A 17,650-nucleotide genomic window follows, 5' to 3' on the forward strand; every position below is an offset into this window, starting at 1 on the left:
GCGCGTGTGTGTGAGTATAATAATAGAAATAATAACCAACATTGCGACGACGGCGGTGCAATGTGTGCTGGTTTTTTTTTTTTTGTAATACATTTGTGTGCGCGGCGGTTGCGGACCAGAGTATCAATGCGGTTAATGCAAGTCGGCGATCGTTTGTAAGTGTATACCTACCTACCTATATATTGTGTGATCGCGCACACCAGTGGTGCAGTCGTGTATTGCCGTAGTCTGAAATATATAGCTTAAGTGTGTGTGTATAGATATATATATTATGTAAATGAGGTGAACACATTAAACAGAAATCCAAAAAGCGATTCCAAATAATATATATATATATTAATATATACTCGGGGGAGAATAATATAATATTATTACATTATAATACATGCCTATACATAATAATATATAAATATAACTATAATAGATAGCAACTGCGACGGCGGCGAAACGACAAGAGGACCGAATAGTATTCACTATACCTACTATAATATGTGTATACATATATAATAATGATGCTTATGAGAGCGAGCGAGACGACGCGGCGAGTGAGACGGATGTTATTTTTTTCTTTTATATTACGCAATTTATTATGTACAAGTGTTGTGTGCGACGGAGAGAGTGGAGTGTACACGCCAGCTACGACGGACGGACGGACGTATAATAGAACGCCGCGGCGGCTAAAAGACCACACACGAAGCAGTCGCCGCCGCAGTCTCAACCACTGCCGCCGCCACCGCCACCGCCGGTCGTCGTCCATTGGTGTGCGTGCGCGCTGGCGAGGTCGCCCCTTCTCGGCGCGGACCCCAACGCCGCCGCCGCCACCGCGCCCAGGTGGGCGGCGCCCGGGCGGCCGACGCCATTTTTCCGTTTTACCCCCACCCCGTGCCGGTCGGCAGCCAACGATCCGCCGCCGACCGACCGACCACGACCGCTGCTCACCGACGGCGAATAACTCCGCCGCCTCATCCGTCCGCCGTACGCCCGTCCGTCCGGTCATCAGGTCTCGGCAGTGCAGCCGCGCTCCAGTCAGATTCGAGAGGTCGCGCGCGCACCTACGGAATACAAATATTTATCATTATTACTATTATTATTAAACTCTGCGGCGCCCGCACGCGCACGCGCACACGTAACGCCCGGTAAATCCGATTTTTTAGGATAATAACAATATAATATTATAATATAAGAAGCTGATACTTCGGGTGATATAATATCGACGTTACAACTACACTGCAGCTGTACCTGCCGCCCAGGGTATTATCATTTACGCTGCACTGAAATAGTTTTGCGGGCGATTTTCTTCGCATTTTCGTCTCCACGCGACGATCATCTGCTGCAGGGCTGTGTAGCAGCAGTTTGCCGACTTCGGGCTCCCGGACCAGGTAACTACAAAGCATTTGTATTTATATATTTAATATTTATATTTATTAGTATTATTACGGTGTGGCAGTCATATAGCTGCAACTGTATATAATATGTATAATACCTATAGATGCAGCCTGCGGGTATTCGATGTATTTTGTTCATTTGTAATATGATTTTATATAGGTAGATAGTTTTGGTCCCTTTTATAATTAAAAGGAATAGACGGATGGGCCTCATAGGAGTTTAAAAGATTAAATATCACAACTGGTTAGATTAAAATACGTTAGGATTATATCTGGTGTTTCGTCGACAACAAAGTTGTAAAAGTTTTACCTATATAATTACGATTACCGTTTAGATCGGATATGTAGGTATAGACACTGCTAGCTGGATATTATACTATTATACAATGTAAGGTAGATAATATAAATATTGATGTTGACAACCCTTGCTATATCCACAGTTTTTTTATCTCAAAATAAATAAATCACATCATTTAAATACACGTTTCTATTCTGTAGGACGTATAATATACACATAGTTTTACTATATTTTACCAGATACCTAGGTATAATCTATACTAAATCTATAACTATATTAAACATACAATACAACTAATTAATGATAATATATATAGGTAGGCATGTACAATTGTAGGTACTGTATTAATGTTTATAAGAATCTGTAGAAGAGGTATCCTATTTTTATTTAAATTTTGTGTAGATAGGTATAGCTGTTCACATGTATGAATAAGGTACCTATGAACTTCAACACGTTGTTATAAATAACTCTGGATAAAATATAAAATCCGTAGCAATTAAGTTAAATTTGATAAAAATGGCGTGAAAAAAAGATAATAATTAAAACCATAATTTGCATAGACAAATTAATAAATAATAAATACCTAATATTATGTTTGGATTTTAATCATGTTACTTTTTGGAAAGCAGTTTCGAATCCATTACCCACCAATTAATACAAGAATGTATTTAGCTTGTTTAGCTATAACTATTATATCACTTTACTATTGACTGCAAATAATATCAGAAAATACACAGACAGTTAGACTCAATAGTCAATTGCTATTTCATAAAAATTTAAATACATTGTCACATTGAATGACGTAGGTATGTGTACGGATGTACATATATTATAGAAATATATTCCTAAGTTATTTTGCAGAGGTAATAATACGTATTATCCATTTTTGTGTGCTGAAAATATACAATGCATTATTGCACAGATATTAGGTGGGTATATATGTATACATATAAAAAGCTATAAAACACTAATTTAAAAACACAATATTTATTTTGTATCCCTAAATGCGTCGCTGTAAAATAATTACTTAAGCATTTCTATTTACAATTTATTTTATAATAAATGATACACCAGTAAAAATTATAAATATCTTGATTAATACATTGTTTTACCATTGAATTGTTCACTATATTCAACAGTCGTCGTCTTAAGTCATAGTCGCTATATAAGCGGCATAGTTTTTTTTTAAATAGATTTTTATTTAATAATAAATTATTAACAATATAATTATGAAAAAATAAGAAGGACTGGAGAAAAAACGTAAAAACCGCTTATAAATGTTTAATTACGGTCGTTTTTGTCAACTTCCTTCCGTTTTAAGTAAATACTAACATAATTACTAGCTAAAAATAATGTAGGTAGGTATACAGTTATATACATATATTATATAATAATGGTATAAAATAATTTACTGCGACAAAAAAGAAAAACTGTTTAAAAAAAGTTTTTTCATTAGGTATTTACGGAATTTAATTACTGGAATGATATTCAAGACATTTAAATACCCCTGAAATAAAAAAAAGTATTTATATTCTGTAATGTAATTTGTCCCAATGTCACAAAAAAATGCCCATAAATGAGCTCCTCAAAAATTGCACTGCAAAAAAAACCACATATATCTACAGCATACATGTAACATGGGACATTATAGTGTTCCTATATATTATCTAATATCTCAATTCAAAAAATATACAGACAAATATTGATTAACTTAAATTCAAGATACTACCTAATGTATTATTATTACACAATTTAAAAAACACAATAACATTTATAACATCTATATATTTCTATTTTTAATCAAAATGATAAGTGTTTTTCTTCAATGTAATTAATGGAAGACTTAAAATCATTAAAAAATATTAATTCTAGAAATCATTGATTGATTAAGACAACCTCATTTATTATTTGATCAAAATGTTTACAATATGCAGTAGCACAATAATATGTGGGTTACAAATCAAGAAAAATCTGTATATTTTATTATACTAATGAGTAGATTAATGAATTGAAATATGTATCTTATACATTTAATTAGTAAGCTAAGTTTAGTAAAATTGGATAATTAGTTTTGCCAATAATAAAAGTGCAGTTTATCTATGTCTTATAATGTCTAAATCACCAATTAGCTGGTGTCGAACCAAGGACTCAATACATTTACAAGTGCACCTATTACAAAATGTGAATCAACTAATTGACATAACCAAAACTGAATGGATACCGATATTATTATGAAATAATTTGGTAATGCGTTTATATAGTGGGTACTTACCACCCATAAATAAAACATTTTCTAGTAAAAAAAAACAATGTACAAAACTTTTGTGGCTTTTAGTGTATGATATAAATATCTAAATTAGCTGTTAATTTTATATTATATGCACCTACCTATATATTATAATAAATACCTATTTTTAAATATCTATACATAAGAATTAGCTGCAACTAAAAATCTTTGGAAGTATTTGTGTAATTGTAAGCCCAAGGATTACATGTGTATAATAAATACGCATCTGCAGATAAATATAGACATTCGTTATTATAGTGCCATGCATATATGATATGTATATTAAATAACCAACCAGTGATTGATTAACATTAATATTAGGTATACCTTTATTATAATATATTATGAATTATTATTAGACAAAAGTGTCCAAATAAATGTAAATAATGATAATGAAAAAAAAATGTTGTAAAAGTGTGGAAAAATAGAAATCACAAATCACTTCGTAAGCAGCACGTTAAGTATACTGTATACATAAATGTATATATGAACAATATATAGGTATATGAGTATATAATATATATATATATTTCTTATAATGTACATAAAACTGATAAATGATTGACAACATAAAATTAATTTAATTAATTCAATACACAAGGTTGTTTAATATTACTTATAAGGATATACATACATATAACATTTTGCCACGTCGTTATTATTGAACATGTCTACACTTTTCAATTTTGTGTCAATCTAAGATAAAATATTAGTAGGTAGTGAGTGAATATATTGAATTGTTGTATGAAATAGTATGTACAACATCATAAATATGTATTAATCAAATACGATATTGTGAAAAACTTGATGAAAACCAAATGATAAACTATAGGTATTGATATATAATTTATTGGTTCGTGACTAAAAAGTCTACTCTTTAAAATGTTTCTCAAGTAATATTTAATTTAAAATCAATTATTATATAAGTATAGCTACCCAATTCTAAATATATGAATTTTGAATTTTGCATGTTTTGTTGTTATTATTAAATAGGGAATTATGTATTACAATTTAAAAAATAATTAGTTAATTTATCCGCTTGTAATTTAGATTGCAGAAATAATTATATAAAATGCCATCCAATTTTAGGTATGCACTAATATAGTTGTACCGTTGGGTACGAAATTCGGTTGTCTCAACATATATTTCCCTTTTTAGGATCTAACTTCTAAATTCGTATACAGTAACACTTATAGGTAACTTAACATTTAACTTTAATCGATTTGATAGAGTGTAGTTAACTATAGACATTTTTTAATAGAAATCGTGGTCTATCTTTATTTTATCAAATTGTTAGTATAATATATTATTTAATTTTACGTACCATAGTCCATAACAATCTAAACATTTACCTAATCCATTGTATAATTCAATTTTTCTTCGATAAAATATTTATCTGACCATTTATAATTTATAAAAACTGTCGTATTAAATATAATAATATATATACAGGGTGGATTTTCCATATTGTTAATTTGTGCATGGTTTATGGTGATAGCGTTGGTACCTACCTATGTTTTTCCTAATCCGCTAATCATGTAGGTAATAAAAACAGAAGGTATAATATAGTAGGTACATCGCATTAATTAATACATTCTACTATAACGAAAAAATGTTATAATTTAGTCTATCATTTGAATATAATAAACGTCGTTTGCATGCGCTTTTGCGTATTTTTTTAATAGCAATTTCAGTATTTATGATTGTTTAATTTAAAATAAACGTAAGTATATAGGTACTAGATGTTAATCTTACTTAATATTTTTTTTGGTAAATAAATAAATTTATTTCTCAGATAATTTAAACAAAATAACTATATACATATAAAATATAAGACCTTTATATGTTTCTTAATATTTATGATTCATTACTCAATGCTCCATCAGTTAATGTTTGCAGTACTAAATTATATGTTAACGTTAACATGTGTTGTATTTTTAATTGACGTAGGTAAATTGGTTTATTTATCATTATAAAATATATATGGTAAAAAGTATATTATAGACACACACACATGTACACATTTATTTAAATATTGTTTAATAATAACTATAATAATAATAAAATCAGTACAAAAATGCAATTAAAATTAATGTAACATTGTGAAGTTACTGTGCCATCTTAACTATTCTTAAATATAATGTTGAATTGAATCATGGGCGTGCGCACGGGTACAGCAGAAGATTCATATGCTACATCTGCAACATTTTTTGGGAAAATTGATTGGCCCGTGGGCAGTAGCAAGTTATAGCCGTTTATAGTCACAGTCGACAGCTGGTCGACTGGCTGAAAAAAATTATTATTCAATATAAATAGATAAAAGGGATCTGAATTACTTTTTTTTTACTTTTTAGTTTTAACAAATCATACAACAAATAAGTACCTACATAGTTAAAATTACGAACTATATTATTATAGTCACTGTATTAATACAGCTTATTACCCGTGTAGGTGTACAATATGCAATAAATAATTTTGAAAATTAATTTGGCAGAATGTAAAAAATGGGCTGCTTTATTCTGCATGCTGCATCTACGATTAAAGTCGCAGCGTACGCCTATGAATTGATAATTATTTATTATTTATAATAATATCTAGTATTTTCTTATATTTCATAATATTATAGACTTTCACAAACATCTACTATTATATTTGTAATTCGTATATATATTATATATCTTATCCTGAATTAATAATACTTGTATGGGGAGTTTCCATCGGGAACTGCGTAAGAATGCATGCATATAAAGGTAAATATTTTTGAATTTTAAATGTCAAGTTTGTTGCACTTTATATAGTTATCCGTTAAATTATTTTTAATGTGAAAAATCGTCAACAAAATATACTTTTTGAATGTGGCATTATTAACTCAACTATAATGTCTTCTATTAGGTATAATTACTATTTGGATATAAGTACCAACAAATTATTTTTTATTTGTACAATTCTAATTTTTTAGAGTAACCACCACTGCCACAAGCTGGGTCCATTTTGTATTACATTTTTTAGGCGTCTGGGTATTTTAAGAATTACAATTAAAAACAATCTCCTAAACCTAAAAAAAAAAACAATATTCAGTATGTCGTTTACGCTCCGCCTATTTTTTTTACTTTATTGCTGGAACAATGGTGTTTCTACCAGATAAGTTGCTTATTTATTTATTTAGGTTTGCCGTATTTAATACAGCCATAATGGCTACATAATAAAGTTATAGGTATTTGTATAATATTCTATACAATATAGATGTATTTAATATGAACATAGGTGTATATATAATACAAGTAGGTACCTATAGGTATTAAAATATTTCTTACTACTATATTTAATGGGTCTGTGTTTTGTAAAGATAGGTAGATACAACCGATATAATTAGAACTGTATAATTAAAACATGGACAATTAAACGTAGGTAAAGTAAGCTCAAATTACGGTGGATAATTTTTGAAGGAAGGTTGAGCTATACGTGGAGTCCACACGCATATACATTTTCAAGTCTTATCTTTTTAAACATAATTTATACTTTGCACCAGCGAGGAAACAATAGTGTAAAATTACAAACATATTACTCGACACAAAGTAATGATAACGATATTATATAATAATAACTATACCATATGCACAAAATTTCAGAGCAAAAATATTATTTCGAACGAATGCTCCACATAAATATACGAGTATATAATATGTGCGTAATTAAGTGAAGCAGATGTACGTAGCGTGCGCCGAGTCAATGGAAATTGGACATTTTGTTATCTCGTGTTGATCGAGGTCGTGCGTACAGGAAATTCGATAAAAAAAATCATCATTACCTAGTTTGCATTCATTTTTCAAAGGTATACCTTTATCATCTATACCTAAACATGTATTACACCAAATCAACGGTTGGCCTATATGGATTTTTTTCGGTTCAGTAAAAAATTAATGAGTAATACGAAAATTGTTAAAATAAAAGAAAAAATGCAGAAGTGATTTCCATCAAATTCAATGTATTTTCTATACGCTTATTTTAAGAAAGGTTTTATACACACTACATAGTAGGTAAGTACGTGCATGTACCTTACATTATACATTAGTACATTAACGTAGGGAATTTGCAGAGTTTAAATGTTTTATTCTTCCTTCCTGCATACAAAGCTACTGTAAAATCTTATATAGCTAGATATAGTAGGCTTAAGTAGACTAAAATAAAAGCATTACTGCAGTATATTTACAAATGCTCATATAGGTATAAATATTGCCTATTAGTAAACCCCTACATACATTACAATATTGTCTGCTGCCATGTCTATAGGTAACTCTAATGAAATGTATATTATTTAAAAATACAAATAATAAATGATACACCATATTATGTTTAGGTATATATTGTTTACATGTACCTTTATGAATATAATACACAGTTATCTTCATTAATTATTCACCAAAATCGTGCAATATGGTAAAATACATCTGTAAACAATATAGCCCCTATGCTGTTGAACATTTTTTTGCAAGAAGTGCAACATTACATTTATACTTAAATTTTATATCTTAAATTTATATCTCATTAGTTCCATTTATGATAAAAATTATATTTAAAAAAATACCTACCTGCTTAATACTCGTCATATAGGTATGTTGTGTGTTATACACTTATATGCATAATGTACTCATACTACACAATCAACATATACATCTATTGCTGAGTCTATTCGTTAAATCTTGGTTTGAAAATATAGATTATACTAATTAAATGTCTGTGATCATTTAATGCAAATACGCATGAAACTCTGCTTTATAGCCCAAAATGTGGTTATTTATGTACATGTTTAATTAACCATGGTATCGGCTAGAAGATGTTACCGCAACATTCTGTATTAGTATGTATTCAGTATTCTGTATTAGGCACTTAACTGTGGCGTGACAGAATATTATAGGCAAATAACAAGCCAATTAAATGTCAAAACTCTAAAAAAAAATAAATCTATCAAGCTTTATAGAACATTATACCTACGCCCCTGCAAGTCCGCACACACACACCCACACACACATAGTTCCTCTAAGAAGTATATTATATTAAGATGCGTATATATTATATATATCGACTATATATATTATATAGACCGTCCTGTCAGGAGAAATCTTGGGTTTGTACTTAAATGTATTTTTTTGTCATACTTGATTTGTTACCCATAAAATTTCAAAACCATACACGTCATTCGTGTAGGTAAATATGTTTTTATTATCTTTATTTAATAGGTATATCTATATAGATAGTATGCCAGCTACTTTGTCGATACAATTACATATTGAACAAGAGAATTGAAGAATTTCCTTGTTATTTGTACGCAAATAATGATCATTAGATTACAAACAACTGTTATAGACATCGCCAAATAGATTAAAAACCTGCAAATTCGCTGTCGCTGCATCTCTTTTTCAGCCCTCTACGGCACACATATATTTTTACACAAACATAAAAAACCAAAAAATTTGGTTGATGAATGTTACGTTGGATGAATTTGGTGAATTGAACCTGCGCGTCAAAAATAACGTTGTACATTGTAGTTTGTGCTATATCTATTATTTTCAACAAAGAAAAGTAAACATATTGACTTACCGACTATATATTGTCAATATTATTGTGTACTTACCATATGTGTGTGTAGTGTGTCCACAGACAAATAATTTCAAATGACGTATTAATTAAACATTTACGCTTGTCGCGTCCGTACATAATATAGACACGCGCTTTAAAAACGTGTATATACTTGTAAAAATGTACGTATATTCAAAAATGGCTTGTGTACAAATTTAATTGGACTTATGCACATAATATACTCTTGGGGATATATACATCTCAATATGCAATAATATAATAAATAATGAAACGTATATAAGACGGGATCAATTAAAAATTTTTTGTAATGCTTTATTTTTACGAAACGCCTATGCGGTGTACTTTTTTGATAGTATAATGTATACTTATGTACTTATATGCCGTATTATAAAATATAGTGTTTATTATAATATGAGGATAATATGGATATTATAACAATAATAATACAAATATGTTATTAAATGTACACTTATATAATATAGTGTATGTATCAGTATATGAATTGTATGCTATTCATAACGTTTCGGGTGACATTCGTTGACAACTGCTACACCAGCGACCACACCACGATTGAAACGTACCTTTATATAATATTGTTGTATAACGTAGCGGATGACGTGTGTGTATGTCCGCTAATCCGATACGTGGGCGATCATGATGAGGGAAGACCGCACATCATATTATTAATGTGTTATAATATTATTTATATATATGCATATGAATAATCACTCGCGTTTAATTATACGGCACAAATGAGAACAGACAAGTCGTCGTCGGCACAACGCGTGTCAACCGAAAAATAATGTATTTTTTTATTTTAGTCTGCGGGCGTAATAACAATAATATGTCTACAAGCTCCCATATAATATACCTATTATGCGTGTTTAGGTCGGTATAAGGTACATTTAAAATCCATATATGTACCTACGCAACTATATAGCTAGTACCTATATATAATGAATTTATATAATTTGTATGTTTAGGTAACTACCTTTAGATACAATAATATAAACGTCCCACGCTAATACGCTACTACACCCTCCCTCAGTCCTCACAAATTTGTTAAGTTTTCGTTAGTTATGTGTTGAAGATTCATCTAAGATTGAAAATGTATATCTAACATATAATACATATATATTATACCCAATACCCATACATATTTTGTACGTATAATTTACTTCTCCAGTTATTATTGCTGTGCTTTTGATCAGTTTAAACTTTAAATTTAATGATATACTCTAACACTATTTAGCACCTGCATACCTGCAACGTAATAATTGTAATTGTAGTATTTGGCGTTGTGTAATTGGGTCCACACGTCATATATAGTAAACAAAAACCAAATAAAACAAAAACTCAACTTTCACATAACAGATGGGAGTATGGGACCTATCTAAATTAGTTTTAAAAATATAAATACTGTTTTGTTTTAATTTTGTTGTATCTGTGGACCCGGAAAATTATTTTTAAAAACAAGATAGTTTTATGATAAATTGGCACACATTTCATATTTTTGCAATAGAAGCAATTCTTTGTTTCCTATTTATGATTTTAAATAACATTAGTCCTTGGTGCATTTGGTAGGTCATCCAAGATTAAAAAATGTCTTCATATTTTTCATTACTTTTTTCTGGGGGGGGTTGCCTTATTGTCTTTTAATAGCGAATATAACCAAATCGTTATAGGTATTCGGTGTATCTATACCTATTTATTATTATACGCAGGTACCGCCGGCTCAGTAAATTAAAAAACGCCAGGAATCGTCGAGAGTTATTTTATTTTTGTCAAGTGTCCGCCATGTACAGTATACGGAGCAACGGAATACGCATTTTTAGGTGTATTTTATTATATTTTATCAAATCAACACTATTCGATGCCGTCGCCGGCTTCAGAGTTTGAGGTGGACGAAATTAAAACAAACCATAAATAATAGCGATACTTTATGGAAAAATAATAATAAACTCGATTCGTTTATTTTGGCTCGTATGTGCCACGTACTTTATTATTATTAGTAGTATGCGTACATCGTATAACGACTGCTGGGCGATATTAATAATTTCACCGTAAAGTCACGCGCCGCTTATAGATTAAACAAATATATGTACATGCTTTTATCGCGAAACGACACGGCTGAAAAATAAAAATCATAAAACACACACACTCACACCATTATAAGAATAACATATTATTATAATGCGTTTAATATTAAGTGGGTATATTATGTTCTTTCGGCCCGCCTATGTAGCCCCGTATATACTATATTTATATATAATATAACAAAATACCTATATAAAATTATTCCGACTCTAAACACACAATCCTGAGTTTTTCAAACACGACAGTGTGACACATTAATTTTCGTGGTCAACTTTTATGTTTATGAATCCGATATTATTGTTCGACAGAAATATGTCACAGGAAAACGTGAAATGTGTTATTATAGATAATTTTCAAAAATGTGCAATGCTGTACGTTACACTTGTTATTTTCGATTATAGGTACACAATACAAACATATTATTTAAACAAATATAATTTACTTATTGGAATAAATATTCCACTATATGACAGCATATTAAAGATAATGGAAGAAGCATGGACGATGGACTCCAGCTAAGTCTGTAGGCAGATCTCCGTGGAGGATTTAATAGTTTCTTCCATTAAATTTCTATTGTCTACGATTCGAATAACTAAAGTAGCCTGATCTTGCCACGTCCCATATTAGAATACACCACAAGTGTTAATTTCTTTTTAAATATATTGAAATCATGTCGCAAGAAAAAAAAAGAAAGTTTGCTCAAATGCCTATAGTTTTTTTTAGTCGCATTTAAAGGAAAAATACTATCATATAGCTACGTGCCTATCTTAAATACACCAACGCTGAGGTTAGAGAATACTTCAGTAAAGTAATTAGTTTGTTTTTTAGATTCTAAACGTGGTAAGAAAGTAATTGCATTCACAATGACATGTATTTAAATGTTTTTTCGATGGGCACAGTAAATCGATATGAGTTTCGTGCAGCACATCTCTGTGAATTTGAGGAGATGAAATTGGGTCATTTGGTTCAACGAAATTGATTTTATTTTGCAGAACTTTTGAATAATTTGTATCAACCGATTGATATATGAGTTTTAATTTATGTGTTCCTATCATACAATAGGTACAACATGTATCTATATAAAAACGTGTGCATAAAAATGATTGGTAAAATATGTACTTATAAGATTTTTGCAAGCAGTATAAAACGTAACCATGTAGTGGTGCACCATGGAATGCACCATTATAATAAAATTAATTATGTTATCTATAACTTATTATTAAATTGTTATAAATCAGAGTTATAGACATATATACATATTATTATTTCTTAACCCCACAAAACGTAGGTATTCTGTAATCTCATACTCAGAAATCTTTTTAGTTTTAATTGAAATTTTATCCAAAGGTTTAAATTTATGCCTATATAAATAAATGTATTAAAATAATTAAAATATTAAATCAAGTGAGAAACGAGAATATTATAAGCGGTCGTAGGCCCTGTTGGTCTCCGACAAAGAGCGAGTTCAACATTGTATAATTATTATAATTACCGAATGAATTGGTATTCAATTAAACAATTAATTAATATCACTCGTTTATTCTGTTGGTTTTAATGGACAATGAACATAAATAATATGATAACATTTTGATAATTTTCTAACGTTGGCCGTGTGACGGTGGAAAACAAACACTGATCGTAACGTATTTTAAATAATTTAAACATGTGCGCGCGAATTGACTGTAATTAGTAATTACTTACAATTTACATACAATATACCTAATAATATATTATTATAGACCCTCCTCCACATTCGACGTGTAGTTAAAATTATAAAATTCCAAATAAAAAAAAACTATCCACCTAAACACTTCATTAAATAATATATTAATACCTATGAACAAAATATGAATGTATTTATTGTTTATACGCTGTATATATAGGTGATGTAGGTACTGATATGTGTAAAACAGTTGCGATTTGCGTTCTTAAATTCCAACAGTTCAAAATCATAAAACACGCTTTTGCCCACAATACATTTTAGTATTATTTTTATTTTTGAAAAATGTTAAAATCAATATTATTATTTGTTACACGTGTTGAACTACAACGGTAACGTATTCGTAAAGAACTTTATAAATGTATGTAATGTATATTAAACTAAATAATATACATTATCATTATTATCAGCGTTTGTGCTCTGAAGTAAAGATCATATTTATTTGTCTACTTGAATTGGTCGTTAATAAAAAAAATAAAAAATAATAATCATCATTCATCCCCTATATGTTAGGTACCAATATCTTTTTTTAACAAAACTGTCTCGGAAACAGCATCAGAATTGAAATGAACTATTGAATTTAATCAATATGTTTGTATCCATTTGATTACGTTAGTTAAAATCATAGGTTAAGACGTTTGGCTAAAAGGTATCACTACATTCAGTGACCGTTAGGCGGTACGAAGTTTGTATCCGACTTACGTACTTACTCTACTACGACGACGACGACGAAAACGACTTAACGAGATTACCGGTACGTTGAAAAGATCACTCACATCCCTGCCTCATCCTCCACCCTCCGGAATTCCGGGGCTAATTTCTCAACGCACATAATATTGCATAAGTAGGTATGTAGATGCGCACTGTCAGGCTATATATTATTATAATCACGGCACTCGTGAAGGATTCCACACCGGTGCAGCATTATAATATATTATATTATATACATGCATTATTTATACGCGCATTTACCTTTAGCACAATATTATACAACACTGCAGTGACGGGAACGCGACGAGGGTTCTGTGCGCGGGTTATCGCTCTGAATTTGCCGAAAAGTCGGCATTTCCGGCGGAATTCTTTTCAGCGGCATCCGCGCACACCTACCGCATAACTACTGTATTATTTATATCCTTTACACAGTACACACGACGAGAGCTGTTGCGGAGATTATTTTAATTGCTCGCCGTCAACGCGCCGCTACATACACAATATAATAGTACAATATACGTATATACGAACTAGGGACATTATATTATTATACACACAAATATGCCGCCGCCGCACTAATTAGCTATTAATTGCGACTTGCGTGCATACCGTTTTTGCTTTCATACACACACACACATATATATTATGTATGTGCGAGTGTGTGGACTATAACGGCCGCGACTTAAATTAAGTACGTATATATAATATGTATATATATATATGAGGCCACAGAGATACAATATTATTTTGAACGCGCTCGACGATACTTGAGTGTACTCACGTGTGTAAAAACTGTAATGCGTAGCGGTGGCGGTGTTTAAGATTTTCAAAGAGACGATGGGACGCAGTCAATTATCAGCAAAAATTTGAAAATACATTTTTACGTTATAGTTACTATAATAATTAAATGTATACATATTTATTTGATACAAAAATCTATTGAATTCAAATTTTCTCCAATCACATAACGCTGAAACACATGCCTATTCAACATTTCTAATTATTATTGTCATTTTTCCTGAAATTGACTTAATATATCCTCTAGGCTTTACAGGTAGGCATAAAAGTATGATTTTAATCCACATTGTACTATATTTCTCTTTTAGGTGGGTACCTACCTATTATAAATTGTAATTTATTCTAATGCTCAACCGTACGAAATTTCAATAATAAGCGTATAGTTGGCACTAACAATTTCAACCAATAATATTCATGTGCAAATTATATAGATGATGTACACATGTAATACTTTTTATATTCGATGATTTTGAATTGGCAAACGCGTTTGAAACTATGAGTCATAATTATTTTCAAAATATTAAAACCCATAATGATATGTATTATTACTTTATAAATGCAATTACTAAATAACAGTTTAGATTCTCGTGCCTCTCACATTTGTTTATCTCGTACAAACGGTCCAAACGGACACCAGTGTCCAGTATACACCACATGTCAACATAATATAACAATATTACTTACATATTTTATATTATATATTATTATTACCATTTACCATGCATGCAGCTTAGAATCCGTGACAGAAACGATATGGTATCCGGATTTTATCGATATCATAAATATAACTTTATCTATACTCGATGGTCATATAAAATAAATAATATATACCTGCACTAAATGAGCGATGTAGCTTGTAATATAGGTAAAAATGATAATTATTTAATTTTATTGATTGTTGATGAATTTCATTGCGAGGTTTATTAAGTTTATAGTATTGTATATTTGTATATATGAGAAAACCGAGAGGATGCCAGGTCCGTTTTGAAAAATATGAAAATATTACGATTTAAAAATGTTTATAAATCACATAAACATTTAAATATTGTAAAAAATATCATAACATATACAGATAATGTTCTTACCTTTAGGTTTGATAATGCGTTAAAATGAATTTCTAATATTAAAACTTACTACAAACAATTCGAACGATCGAACACAAATTTGGTATACTGGTTATACTTTTGGTATATTTTGGTATATATTGTTCCTAAATTATTTGTAAGCCGAAGACAATTGCACATGCAGATTTGGTGCCCGTCCTCTTAATCGCATATCTGAATGCCATCTTTAATGTTTAAATGATATTTAACTATTTGAAATAAATTAATGTATCTATGAATATTTTTGAAAAATATTACATATTTATCAGCCAAATACAAGCAGATAAATACATCGTATTTCATCATGGCATTTAATGGAACTTATATGGTAAATGATAATATTAACATTTGGCAATTCAACATTCATAATATTATAGGTATGATAGGATTGTGTTCTATATAATATTTTGTATATATAGTCATCCCCGGTGTTTAAATACACCTTTGCAAACATAAAATTGTCGCCATGAGTCCCCCCTCAGATATTTTTTTCCATAAATCAAAATGTTAAATCCCGCCCAACGGCTAAGACCACATCTATCCTGCCCTTTTAAGCCGGCCCAGGTTCCTGTGCAATGTCGGGTTCTATTGTCAGTGAGGATTGTGAGTCTAATTTGTCCTGTGATAGAATTGATCTCAAACGTGTTTTTATGTGAAAGGGGACGGGGGCCCGGTGCACTATTATGAGGATTCTGCAGGCGAAATCATTGTATATGCATACAATAAGTTTTAAAAGTAATAGTAAGCATGAAAAATCGTTGACCCGTTTGGCGTTTATTGCTTTTATTGCCTACGTCTACCGTAATCAAAAAAATACGTTTAGATAGATTTAACTTTTTTTCACATCCTAAACATTTGTTAGAATACTTTTTTCGTCACAGAGAGGTTGAGCCATATTTAACAGTCTCAAATAGCTGAGTACAATATATGTATTGTAATGATACCGAAAAACGATTTCTGATCGATAAAATGTCAACTTAAAATATATATTAAAAACTAGAAAGTATAATAATATATACCTAACGTACACCAAAGTTCAAATACCTAGATACTAAATTAATTGTATACTTAGGAAAAAAATTACATTTCAGACACAGTATATGTACTATTAATAATAATTAACCAGGAGAAACTACAAAACAAATATTATTTAGTACATATCTTTTTAGTTAAAGCCTTTTACAATCTGTGATTGAAGACTTAAATTAGGTAATTATATTACATTAAAGATACATTCTTCTGAAATAGCGTCGTACTCGGTATTTATAATGTACATATTATTCGAACGAATATCCAGTGTATATATTTTTTTTTAATAAAGTCTCGATTAAATTAGAGCTACACATTTTTATTGAGTGTGTTTATAATTTCCACTTAATACCCACAGATCGTACATATTTTATAGTTGATAATAAATACATAAATTTGTATTTTTTTGTTAAATTATAAAATCCTTCTCTTACAAGGTGCCAACTTCACTAGTGCGATGACAACGCGTGTTTTCGCTTTTATGTATTAATTATAATAATTATCTTGATACTAATAGTGAGTTCTGTAGAAAAAAATTGATAAAAATCAGCACTGCATAATATATGATGTACCTAACCGTGACGTCTGTGACAACGGCAACGTGGGCGCCACAAAATGTTTAAA

At 30.2% G+C, this 17,650-nt stretch overlaps 1 protein-coding gene across 2 annotated transcripts in view; it reads left to right on the plus strand.

The window, feature by feature from the left end:
* The first annotated feature begins 951 nt into the window (after window positions 1-951).
* Window positions 952-17,650, plus strand: part of LOC111036698 (homeobox protein engrailed-2-like) — a 67,588-nt gene continuing 50,889 nt past the window's right edge. Inside the window, exon 1 of one of the 2 annotated variants that reach the window (XM_022318824.1) lies at window positions 952-1,379. The gene's annotated coding sequence lies outside the window, so the exon portion shown is untranslated. The remainder of the gene's footprint in view (window positions 1,380-17,650) is intronic. The other variant, XM_022318823.1, reaches the window with a different exon arrangement.

Source organism: Myzus persicae, unplaced genomic scaffold (assembly GCF_001856785.1).
Source record: "Myzus persicae strain clone G006 unplaced genomic scaffold, MPER_G0061.0, whole genome shotgun sequence".
Lineage (NCBI taxonomy): Eukaryota > Metazoa > Arthropoda > Insecta > Hemiptera > Aphididae > Myzus > Myzus persicae.